This window comes from Hermetia illucens, chromosome 1 (assembly GCF_905115235.1).
Source record: "Hermetia illucens chromosome 1, iHerIll2.2.curated.20191125, whole genome shotgun sequence".
Taxonomy (NCBI): Eukaryota; Metazoa; Arthropoda; class Insecta; order Diptera; family Stratiomyidae; genus Hermetia; species Hermetia illucens.
In genome coordinates this window covers 15,176,220-15,188,454 of record NC_051849.1, presented here as the reverse complement: position 1 = coordinate 15,188,454, position 12,235 = coordinate 15,176,220, and positions in this window count along the sequence as shown.

Sequence of the window (12,235 nt, the reverse complement as noted above, 5' to 3'; positions counted from 1 at the left end):
TACTCTTCAGTCTAGATCTCGCCGTAGAGGTCTCCAAGTCCTTTAGAGACCCCAGGAGGATCGACTGGAGAAAGTTTGGTCAGATAATTAAAAACAAACTCTCCGGTGCGAAAATTGGTAGGATTGGCACGATAGACGAACTGGAGTCAAATGTCGGGGTTCTGGAGAAAGCATTTGATACCGCCTTTAAAGTCTCGTGCCCTACTAAGTACAGCAAAAAGACCCTGCCACCGTGGTGGAACGAAGATCTCTCTAGTCTCAGGAAGTTGACCAGAGAAATCTTCAACATATTGGCAGCGTTACAAGAACTGCCTGAAGAAGTACAAGTCGGCCATCAGGACCGCCAAGAGGCGGTCTTGGCTGGACTATTGTCAGAATATCGAAAGCACTAGTGAATCCGTGAGGCTCAGTAAGATTCTGTCCAAGGAACATAAGAGCACATCCTTCCTTAAAAGTCGGAAAGCTCCTGGACGGAATATTCTAGCGAAACCTTGGAGCTGCTGGTTTAAACGCACTTTCCCTCCAGCGAGAAGGACTGTGAGTCACTGCTTGAAGGGTTTGCGGCAACCCCAGCTGTGCGAGACTATCAAATCGGTAATTACCGAGGATAGGATTGGCTGGGCTATCAACAGCTTCTCCGCATACAAATCTCCAGGCCCAGATGGCATAATGCCAGTCATGCTACAGAAGCAGCAGGAAACGGTTGTGCCGTGGCTTGCTGAGATTTGCCGGAGCTGCATCACTTTAGGATAAGTACCGCCGTCCTGGAGGCGCGCACGAGTGGTTTTCATACCGAAAGCGGGCAGGCGCGGTCATGAGTCCGCGAAGGACTTTCGACCAATCAGCCTGACCTCTTTCGTGCTGAAGACCCTAGAACGCGTCCTGGACATTATGGGGATTATTATGGGGAGTCCGGAGTCCGGATAGCTCAGTGGTTAGAGCACTAGGCTGTCATACGGAAGGTCGCGGTTCAAATCTCACTGGTGGCAGTGGAATTTGCATCGTGATTTGACGTCGGATACCAGTTGACTCAGCTGTGAATGAGTACCTGAGTCAAATCAGGGTAATAATCTCGGGCGAGCGCAATGCTGACCACATTGCCTCCTAGTGTACCGTTACGGTCTTGAATGAAGTGCTCTAACACACTTCAAGGCCCTGATCCAATATGGATTGTTGTGCCAACGATTATTATTATTATTATTATTATGGGGAGAACGCCTTTCTTTAAGTCCCAGCATGCCTACCTCAAAGGAAAATCCACAGAAACCGCCCTCCACGAGGTAATTGGCACGGTTGAGCGGTCGCTGCAGTACAAGCAGTATACCCTTGCTGCCTTCTTGAATATAGAGGGAGCTTTCAACAACGTCAGTACCAACACCATCAAGGAAGCCTTGACCGGTATTGAATTGGAGGGGTATCTCACGCATTGGATTATATCCATGCTGAGTACCAGGATAATCCAGTCCGATCTGGGAGGCAACCACTTGACCAGAGCTGTGAACAGAGGGACGCCCCAGGGTGGCGCCATCTCACCGGTGCTCTGGTTAATAGTAATGGACAAAATTTTATGTACATTGGACAGCAGCGGGGTGAAGGTGGTGGCGTATGCCGACGACTTAGTGATATTAGTATCAGGGATTTTTCTGTCCATTATGAGTGACATCACGGAAGGAGCGTTGCGAAAGGTGTGCCTGTGGGCCGCAAGATGCGGACTCAGCATAAACCCAACCAAAACGCAACTGATGCATTCACCACCAAGAGGGGGTTACCTGAATTTTATTTACCACGGCTGAATGAAGTATCTGGGTGTAATCCTGGATCCTAAGCTAAATTTGAGGTTGAACATAGAACTGAGGGTTAAAAAGGCCTGTATAGCCTTCTATGCCTGTAAGAGAACCTTTGCAAAGAAATGGGGTCTCCGGCCGAGGATGGTTCTCTGGATGTACACCGTTGTAGTGCGTCCGATCCTGACGTGCGGCTCTATTGTATGGTGGCAGGCTTTGAAGAAGAAATACAATAGAACGAAGCTTAATAGGATTCAAAGAACCGCGTGTGCAGGTGCTACGGGGGCTCTGCAATCCTGCCCGGCAGATGCTCTCAATGTACTCCTGCTACGGGCTGGCTCTGAATATCCGAGCCGGCTGGACTCCGCATCTTGCGGCCCACAGGCACACCTTTCGCAACGCTCCTTCCTTGAAGTCGCTCATAATGGACAGAAAAATCCCTGATACTAATATCACCAAGTCGTTGGCATACGCCACCACCTTCACCCCGCTGCTGTCCAATGTACGTAAAATTTTGTCCATTACTATTAACCAGAGCACCGGTGAGATGGCCCCACTCTGGGGCGTGCCTCTGTTCACAACTCTGGTCAAGTGGTTGCCTCCCAGATCGGACTGGATTATCCTGGTACTCAGCATGGATATAATCCAATGCGTGAGATACCCCTCCAATTCAATACCGGTCAAGGCTTCCTTGATTGCGTTGGTACTGACGTTGTTGAAAGCTCCTTCTATATCCAAGAAGGCAGCAAGGGTATACTGCTTGTACTGCAGCGACCGCTCAACCGGTTTCTGCGGATTTTCCTTTGAGGTAGGCATGCTGGGACTTAGAGAAAGGCGTTCTCTCCATAATCGTCCTTAAGTGAATGTCCAGAACGCGTTCTAGGATCTTCAGCACGAAAGAGGTCAGGCTGATTGGCCGAAACTCCTTCGCGGACTCATGACCGCGCCTGCCCGCTTTCGGTATGAAAACCACCCGTGCGCGGATCCAGGACTGCGGTACTTATCCTAAAGTGATGCAGCTCCGGTAAATCTCAAAATTAGTGATTAAGTATTATATAAAAGAAGTCCTGATGAAGGGGGTAAGTTGCTCCCGAAATATATCTATTGGTCTATCAATTTAAGGTAGAACATCATTTGACTGGCAAGAAAGTACAACTATTCACATATGGAAAAAAGGTGGACCAGCAAAATGTTCAAATTACCGTCCGATCCGGTTACTTTCCCATACCATGAAAGTTTTTGAGCGCATTATTGACAACCATATTCGCGAAATCGTTGAAATAAACATGAATGAAGCCAGATTTGTCAAGAACTGCGGAACTACTGACGCAATACACGCTGCGCGGTTACTCATGGAGAAACACCATGAGAAGCACCTCCTTCTTTCCATTGCATTTCTCTACGACAATACTTAGTGCTAGAACAACTCGTGCGCTGGGTTCAATTGCTCTACCACGATCTGAAAAGTAAAGTTCGAAGTCTGGCGGGTGTATCAAAGCCACTCTTGTCTCTGTTGGTGTTCATCAAGGTAGCACCCTCTCACCACTCCTCTTTGCTCTTGTTGTGGACACTGTCACACGTAACATCCAACGACCCACACACTGCTTTATGCAGATGATATTTCGTGGCGTCTTACAGCAAAGTTGGTCCCGAGTATCTTGTCCAAAAACGGAATGATCGTCTCATGCAACACGATCTCAGATTAAATCTAAATAAAACAACATTTTTGACGACCGATCCTTCATGAAACAGGCACTGTCAATGGCAGTGATCTTTGTTCTCTCTAACCCGCGAAAATCACATTGACATCAAGGGGCATTCTCTAATATTATGACCTGAGGATGTTAAGGCAGGGCGGGAGCTCCAAAGGCCGCGCTTTATGAATATTATCGAAGTGCTTTATTCTGCGTGTTTACTTCCGGTAGTTACTCAAGATGTTCCATGTTTTTTTGGTTTTCAAGTTGCGGTGCGGGCCCACACATCGGCTTATGAACACATAAAGCTTTTGTGAAATAACACGTCAGGGATTGGAGTTTTTAAAAGTGTTTAAATCTGCAAAAAAAATCATGCAGCTGCCTCTATATGATGTCTTAAATCCAAAATACCCTTACCTACTATTTTTTTAAAAATCGTCCTGGTTATCCTGGAATCATAATGAAGTAATATGAGCCATAATATAGGACGTAATACTGCAAAGTTTGGTGAAAATTCAACTATTATAAACAAAGTAATAGTAAACCAAAGATATCTTTCTGACTAAAGTGAACAGCCGGACATATCTTGGAAATTTCAGTGTACGCAGCTTGTCCCATATCTTCTGCCATCCCACCTTACCCCTTTTCTTGTCAAGTACTTGAGGCCAATGTTGATCGGTTGGTATTCCCAATCTCTTTTCGAATCTGAAAATCTTCTAATGTGGTCCTCCCCCTTAAATAATGAAGATGCTAGACCACAACTGAAAAGAAAATTCGACGGTTTGAATGACCGTTCAACGGTACGACTTAGGAAGAGAATCACTGGATTGTAGGTCATAAAGATCTGGAAACCATAATTCAAGACATATCAGTTTTCAGATAGTGCCAAAAAAAAGATTCGTAAAGTGGTCGCTCCTGAAGAAGCTTTGGCAATATTTTTGGAAGCCAACTTATCCATGAGACAATACGAAGTTTCGAGGCCTCGATACTACACAAGTGCATCCTCGTTATTTTTCCTGATTTTAAGGTTGGATAGGTTTTGAGGACGAGATCTGTCACATCTTACGTGTCATATATTTCAAGCTTTAGTTTCGAAAAGTGCAAAGTGAACCCTTTTAAAACATTATATTCAAAGAACAAAATGTCATTCTCCTTTCGCAATAATTTTAACCGTTTTCGAGCAAACTGGGTATGATAGGCAGACCGCCAGACAAAACGAGGACAGACATAGACATTAAATCGAGAGTTTTTTTTACACAATTCCTTGAACCTTAGACGCCTAGCTATTTCTGGTGGCTTTGACAAAAAAAAATGGAAACCACATGTCGTGAATCCACTAATTTCGAAATAATTCTATGGCATTTTGAAGGTTTTATGTGAAACAAAACCTTATTAGAATCGAGACGGTGTCTGTCTGTCTGTCTGTCACACCCGATTTATTCGGAAACGGCTAGACTGATTGTCACGAAAATTGGTGAGAGTATGTAATCTGGTGTTCCCTTTACATGCAGTAAGTGGCGCCATCTTGTGTTAAGTTTAAGGGGGGACTCCCCATACATGTGAATGGAGGGTGCAAATGTTTTTTTCACAGAATGTAGCCATGTGGGGTATCAAATGAAAGGTATCAATTAGTACTTTTCGAAACTGGTTCAATTTTTAATATTGGGTGAAACAGGGGAGTGAGAGCTCAAAATATGACTCCCAAAAAGTGTAACAGATCTTATTCTCAGAACCTATCCAACCAAAAAATCTGAAAAAAATCACAGTGGTGCATCTCTACGAAATCTAGGCCTCAAAATATATCCGGTTCCGATATCTGCACAAATAAAGTTAATAATAGTAGATTTCCACATTTTAGAAATTTACCCGGCACCCCCCTTATGTTCATCCCAGAAGTACAAAATTTGGCAATTAAACAACAATTTTGGTCATTAAAGAATTTATTTGGTTATTTATTCAATTTATAAATTAAAAATCAAATGCTGCTGCTGTAGTTGCAAAATCATATGAGCAAATGCATCTGTTTCTGAATGAACATCGACCATGCTGGAACCCTTTTAATATACAGAACGTCTCGCATTCGTTTGTGAATGCTCCAAATCTGCATCTAGCAATGGTAATTACATCGTTTGGATCCAAGGGAAAATAAGGTGGAAACGTGGCTGTAGGTGGATCTAGAATGAAAGGCGGTAATCGGGATTCTGCGGGATCTCCGTTAGGAAAAGCTGAGATAAAATCCACAAGGGTTCCTATTGAGAGAAGCAGAAATATATATTTTGGAATTGCCATCTGGCTATGCGTGTTGGCTACATAGGAAAATTCAAGGTGAGCTCTATATATACTCACTGAATGCGCAACAACCGTAAATTACATTTATAAGTCAGATGCTGAAAGTATATGCAATTATGATAATGAGTTGACTTTCTGCAGATAAGAACGCAAATTACTACAAAAGTAAATGATTACTTGCGGGGGAAAATTTCCATATTTAAGTTAATGAAAAGTTTGGATTTCTGTCAAGGACATTACTTCTATTGTGATCTGCAGCCCCACTTTGCTTTGATCCCATGATTGTAATGTTTTCAGTCGTTAATATGTAAATTTTGCAACGTTTTTCATTTTCACCTGTTCTACATCATATGTAAGTCTTTGTGTGCAAGGAAGAAGTGTTGTTACTCTTTGGGTTCTTCGATCTGCGTCGGCGATGTAACATAAGGAACCTTTCAAAGTTCGATGGTAAATAGGTCAAAATGACAAGAAGTTTGCAGTTATGGTATCATTATTTAGGTCCTCTAAACCAAAGATGAAAATGTGGTTAACACACTTTGTCCCAGTTAGGCTTTGTCAACAATCGTAATGCACCTTAAAGCGTCCCATTGGTGTTTCCCAAGAAGCGTCGTCTCTTCACGTCTAGTTGTGTTTTGTCATGAATACTGTGTAATGAACCAAACGAAATAGAATGATCGCATAAGCCTTCTGAGTGGCCAAAGACGACCTAGAAGGAAGCGCTATCCCAGAAACCTGAAAAGTTTGCGGAATTGACCGTGAAGGTTCGCCCGCAAAGACTGAAGCTCCATCAAAGTGCTCGGTTGAGACGTACTTGCACTCCTCTGTGCTAGACCAGGCCGCGATCGAGAGGGAAGATTCAGGACGGATCACAGTCCCGATCATTACTTCTTCTGCTTCAGATAGTTATCGGGGCGCGTCCCCTGAGGTTCCCTCCCATCCTTGACATCCTCAGGCCATTATTTAGAGCATGTCCCTAAAAAGGTTTTGCGGGGTCAAGGAGAAAGAGAAAGGGAGGGAGTCCTCAAATCAAAAGAAAATTTAGCTCAAATATCTTAATTACAATTTTTTTTTATTTATATAACCAAAAAAAACGAAAGAAAAATACAAAAGAGAAGATGAAATCAAAGAAAAACACAAAAGAAAAATGAAATCAAAGGAAAAACTAACACGTTTTTTACGCTAGTTTTCTTTCCAGGGTCGTCCCAACGATGCACACGCGAGGGGAAAATGTCTCGCACACACTCCGAAAAGAAATTCTTGGACGCTACAAATGCGATATTCCATGGATGTCGCACACTCAATGGAGAAGGTCTCCCGTAGCTCGAAACTTAAACTTCACTGAGGAAATTCACATTAGCGGCATCAAAGCAAACTCCTCTTTGACAATCGTCTTGCCGTTCGTTAATCACGCCCTGGTAGACTATGTTTTCTGTCCCTTCCCATCCTACCGTCTCACACCCATGCACAAATTTATCAAAACTTGATTAACGTCGTTACAACATCAAAACTATGCACCGCTAACTCATCAAACTAAATCCCTGACTTTCCGACTACGCCTCCACGACATCCATTCCTTTTCTCGCCGACTTCTTTTCCGAATCCTAGCGTTTTTCAATTCTCGCTTTATCAAAAAAAAAATTCACTGGGATCCACCTTACTTAATGGCCGGAGCTGAATTCGGGAGACCAAGAAACTAACCAACCTCACTCTACACGGTTCCAGCACAAACAATGAAATCTTTAAACCCCACCGACCGTTGATCAGCTGTCCACCCACGAACCGGTCCGCATGCCGCTACGCTCGTTTTGAACTCGATTGCACTCCGAGAGTTCATGTTGCAGCAATATGCTCGTACGCCTACGGATGCGGAAAATCATTCTCCTTTGTCAAGATCAATTCGCCCGAATGCCGAATGCATAATGTGCAATTTACGGCGAAAATTAGGTTGATTGCACATTATGGAATGCATTATTTGAGCAGAAAACGCGAATGAGATTGTGCTCCCGTCGCGAAGCCGCGGTCACTACAACTGTCACTTGAAACATCGAATATCCTCAACATCCCATATCATTATATATCTTTCGTGGATGTGTAAACCACCACCACCAACCAAACCTAGGATTTTAATGGGATTGTGGTTCGAAGCGGATCTAAAAATATCTGCTATGAAGAACGGAAAAAGGGTTGCAGAAAGGACAGTGCCTAGTTAATTTTTTTTACTTCATTGCATTCATTTTTGAACCTTTTTACTGATCAAATCTTAAATCTAAAAAACAATCACCAACATTCGCGAATATACAGGGTGCGGCAGCATAACTTCCTTTTTTCAAAACTCAATAGAAACTATTGTATGCATCGGAAAATATTTATTTAATTTTTATAATGTAGACACATGTCTAAAGTTTTTATTTACATTGTTTTGAAGATCAAATCTGTTAGGTGACGTCCCCCATTCTCCATACATTGCGTAAACCGATTTCTGGCGTTTGTCATGACTCTTGTTAGCATAGTAGGTGTTATGTTGGCAATTTCTTCTTGGATGTTGGTCTTCAAATCTTGTAGGGTTCTTGGACGGTTCACATAAACACGGGATTTCAAAAAACCCCATAGAAAAAAATCACAAGGGGACAGATCGGGAGAGCGTGCCGGCCATTCCAAATCGCCTCTAATTGAGATAAGGCGCTCTGGAAAGTGTTCCCTCAAAACAGCCATCGATGCTCTTGAAGTGTGTGCTGTTGCACCGTCTTGTTGGAACCAAGTGTCCCCCAAATCCAAATTTTCTAGCCGTGGGAAAAAAAATTCTGTAGCATGTTTACATACCGGTCCGAATTCACTGTCACTGTAACCTCATTTTCCTCAAAAAACCAGGGACCAATAATTCCAGCTGAGGAAATTGCACACCACACTGTGACTTTGGGTGAATGCAAAGGCTTTTGATGCAATTCTCGAGGGTTGGTGTCAGCCCAGTAGCGCATGTTTTGTTTGTTAACCGACCCACACAAATGAAAATGGACTTCATCGCTAAAAAAAACAATAGCACCCTCGGGAACGACATCAAGAAGAAGCTCACACGCGTTCATCCGAGAATTGAAGTCACGTTCTGAAAGTTCCTGCACTATCGCCATCTTATAGGGAGGAAAATGAAGATCATCACGAAGAATTCTTCTCACAGAACGATCGGATAGTCCAAGGGCAGATGCGTGTTTGCGCGCAGAACGCCGTGGCGATCGCAACCTTGACGCTCTCACTGCTTCAATGTTCTCAGGTGATCTAACGGGCCAAGGAACTCCAGTTCTTCCTTATGTCGCACTTGTAGTTTGTTTGAATGTAGTGACCCATGTAACAATTGATTTGCGGTCTGGGACGGGAGCCAACCGGGCGAAATTAAAGCGATTCCGAAATGCACGCTGTGTTGCAATAACCGAACATCCGCTTGAAAAGTAAACCTCAACGGCAAAGGCACGCTCCTCACTATTTCAACACATGATGGCGACTGAACCGTGTCGGGACGAAACTTTACAGCATCCCCTCTTGAACGAGACCACTAGCGCTCCGCTATGACATCAACTAACTGAGTGGCGCGCATTTTAAAAAAGGAAGTTATGCTGCCGCACCCTGTATAATAGTTGGCAGGTAATTATTTTAGTCTTGATATATCAATAAATAAATCATGAAAGCAAGAAATTTTTCTTCTTGAGGTGATGGTAATGAATTATATGCAATAAGTTCCTGGGTAAGCATTTGGATGTGAAGCAAGTTTATCAAAGTAAGATCCTCAAGTTACGGTGGATATTGTACTGTATGATGTACCATGGTGCGGAAGTAGTCGTTCTCAATATATTAGACTGTATTCTTTAAAGGATTTCTATGTTGGATGGGCGAACAGATTCCCAAAGTTGTGTATCATAAGTCCTGATTGGCTTTATAGCTGCACTTTATATCAGCACTTTGAATTCCAGGGGCAGCTTGGAAAATTTGTTGGTAACCAGTGCAGGTTTTAGGTTGACCGGAGTTTTTTTGGCCTCAATATGTTTTTTCCAAGTAAACTTTCTGTCTTCTGCAGTTAAACTTAACTAGGGGACATGTTCGTTTCTTCAATGTGAAAGTGACATTACAACATTTTGTTTCAACCTCTTTCATGTGATTCTCAAAGTCTCGAGATGCAACACAGAAAGTCCCTCTCCAATTGGTCCGGTCCGCCATCAAGGGGGGAGGGTCCTTTGACTGCTTCGATCCCTCATGTGTCATTGTACAAAATTAAAATGACTGTACCGATGCGTGAGTCCGCACTGGATCTGAAAATCACTAAATAAACAAGGGAATTCACGACGGCCTAACGAGTAAACACAGAACGCCAACTAAAATTAGAAAATAAAAAAAAATGGCTCGACCGCGCGCATGGAGCCGTAAACCTCCGAACCTGAGTGCCGCGATCGAGGGGTGAAAGATCCACGACGGATCACAACCTCAATCATTGATTCCTCTGCCTCAGTTTTTCAATGAGGCACATTCCCTGAGGTTCGCTCCCTTCCTTGATATCCTCAGGCCATTATTTGAGAGGATGCCCCTATGTGTGCGAGTTTTGCGGGATGAAGGAGGAGGAGAGTGGAAGGAAGTTTATTTTATATTATTTATTATGTTTCATGATCCCATGTCTTTGTTCTTCTCTACTTTTGATTTACTGGCATAGTCACTTTTAATTATCATACGAGACTTAATTTTCGACCGAAACCGATAATCTGGAGGATTTTTCGCATACTTTGCTATGCTCTTATCACCCACAGAAAGCGTAGTTGGGATAATTCAGCTCAAAATAGCAGTCAATTTTTCTGCTAACACCCAGCCGAAGGACAACAAATTTGCACCAAGGTTTTGTGCGAATGAATTCGGAAACAACGTACTCACCATTTAATGAGGTTTTTTTTTAAATACTCATTTAATGTAAATATTGATGTAATATGATATTTTTGGGACACAACTTCAATTTATTTGAAAAATATGCTTAAATCACTACAAATTTACTGTTCTCACTGTATTTTCGAGCCACTAGTTCTCCTGCCATCCACCGCTTCGCTCGCGAAGTTCACAATCCACCGGCCGTTAATCAGCTGTTCCCCACGAACAGGTGCCGATGTCGCTTCGATTGCCTTGAACTTCGAGAGTTCATGTTTCCAGCAACATATGCATGCGCATACCGGTGCGGCAAATCATTACCCTCTGTCACGATTAATTCGCCCGAATGCATTCAATAATTGAGCAAATTAATCTAGAAAGAGGCTCCGCTTTGTCGCGCAATATGGGGTGGGAATTTGTTTTTGACAGGAGAAAAAAAAACGGGAACGTGGGAAGAGATCGTGGCTTCCTCGGGATGTATGGTTGCACATCAAAGAACGAACATTGGTTTTGGAATCACGTCTGGTTTCCGTCGAGCGAGTACAGAAGAAGACTTGATAAGTTGAGTTGATCCTTTCTCCCGATTGTCGGTTGCAAGTAGCAGAGGAGTCGTGTTACTGGAAAGTATCTGCGAGTTCTGACTAGAAATTCTTCACCAAAGGCGTTTTTGTCAGTGCCTAATATTCAGTAGATAACGTGTAATCGAGAATTAAAATTAGAAACCGTCCTAGCGGCAGTCTTGCATCCTTTTTAGTTATCCGAAATTCCAAGTAGTATGGCCAAGCGTCGTTGTTTGGGACACCGCCATTTAATGGAACAATTAGGAACCATTTAACAAGCGTTCAAAAAGGATCTTACTCGGACTGTTGGGCACAAGAGGCTAGTGGTTGGGAAAGCTCGACTTAGGAGAGAGCCACTTCCAACCAATATACATTTGAAGATAAGTATTCAACTACGCATTAACAGAAAAAAAAAAACGTAAAAAAATATGAAACGCGTGTGAAGGAAGTAATGCGTCATATACGTATATTAAAACAACGAAAATGGGAAGTCCCGACATTTTTAAACTAAAAATAAAATCTTTATTTTTAAGTCAAAATGCCCTGCAAATACTTTGAAGCACTTATCCATTTTATATGTGTAGCGTAGCGGCAGGGAGTAAACGTTTAGGTTGGATTGGGCCGCCGTAGCGCCACCATGTCATCTGGTCCCCCATGAAGAGGAAGGGACGACGGAGGCGACTCGTCGCGTAGATGCCAAAATCAGCTCAGGGCTAACCCTTTCCCGTCAATTCCGCGCACGTTAGGTTTCTATGATTTAGTCCCCTCCCTTATCAGGTCGTTTAGCTCTTTTTGTGTAAACACTTTCGCTGGTGTCAACCCGCCTCAATACTACACGTCTCTATTGGAGTAGTTTACCCCAGGCGGATTAGGTTTTTTGACTATTGAGTCTAGGCGCGTGAGTAAAATCTCTGTGACCTGACATGGAGATAATACCTGAGAACCAAGAACTCCGGCTCAAGTGGTTAGAACGCTGGGCTGTTTTAGCGGAAGGTTGCGGTTCAAATCTCACTGG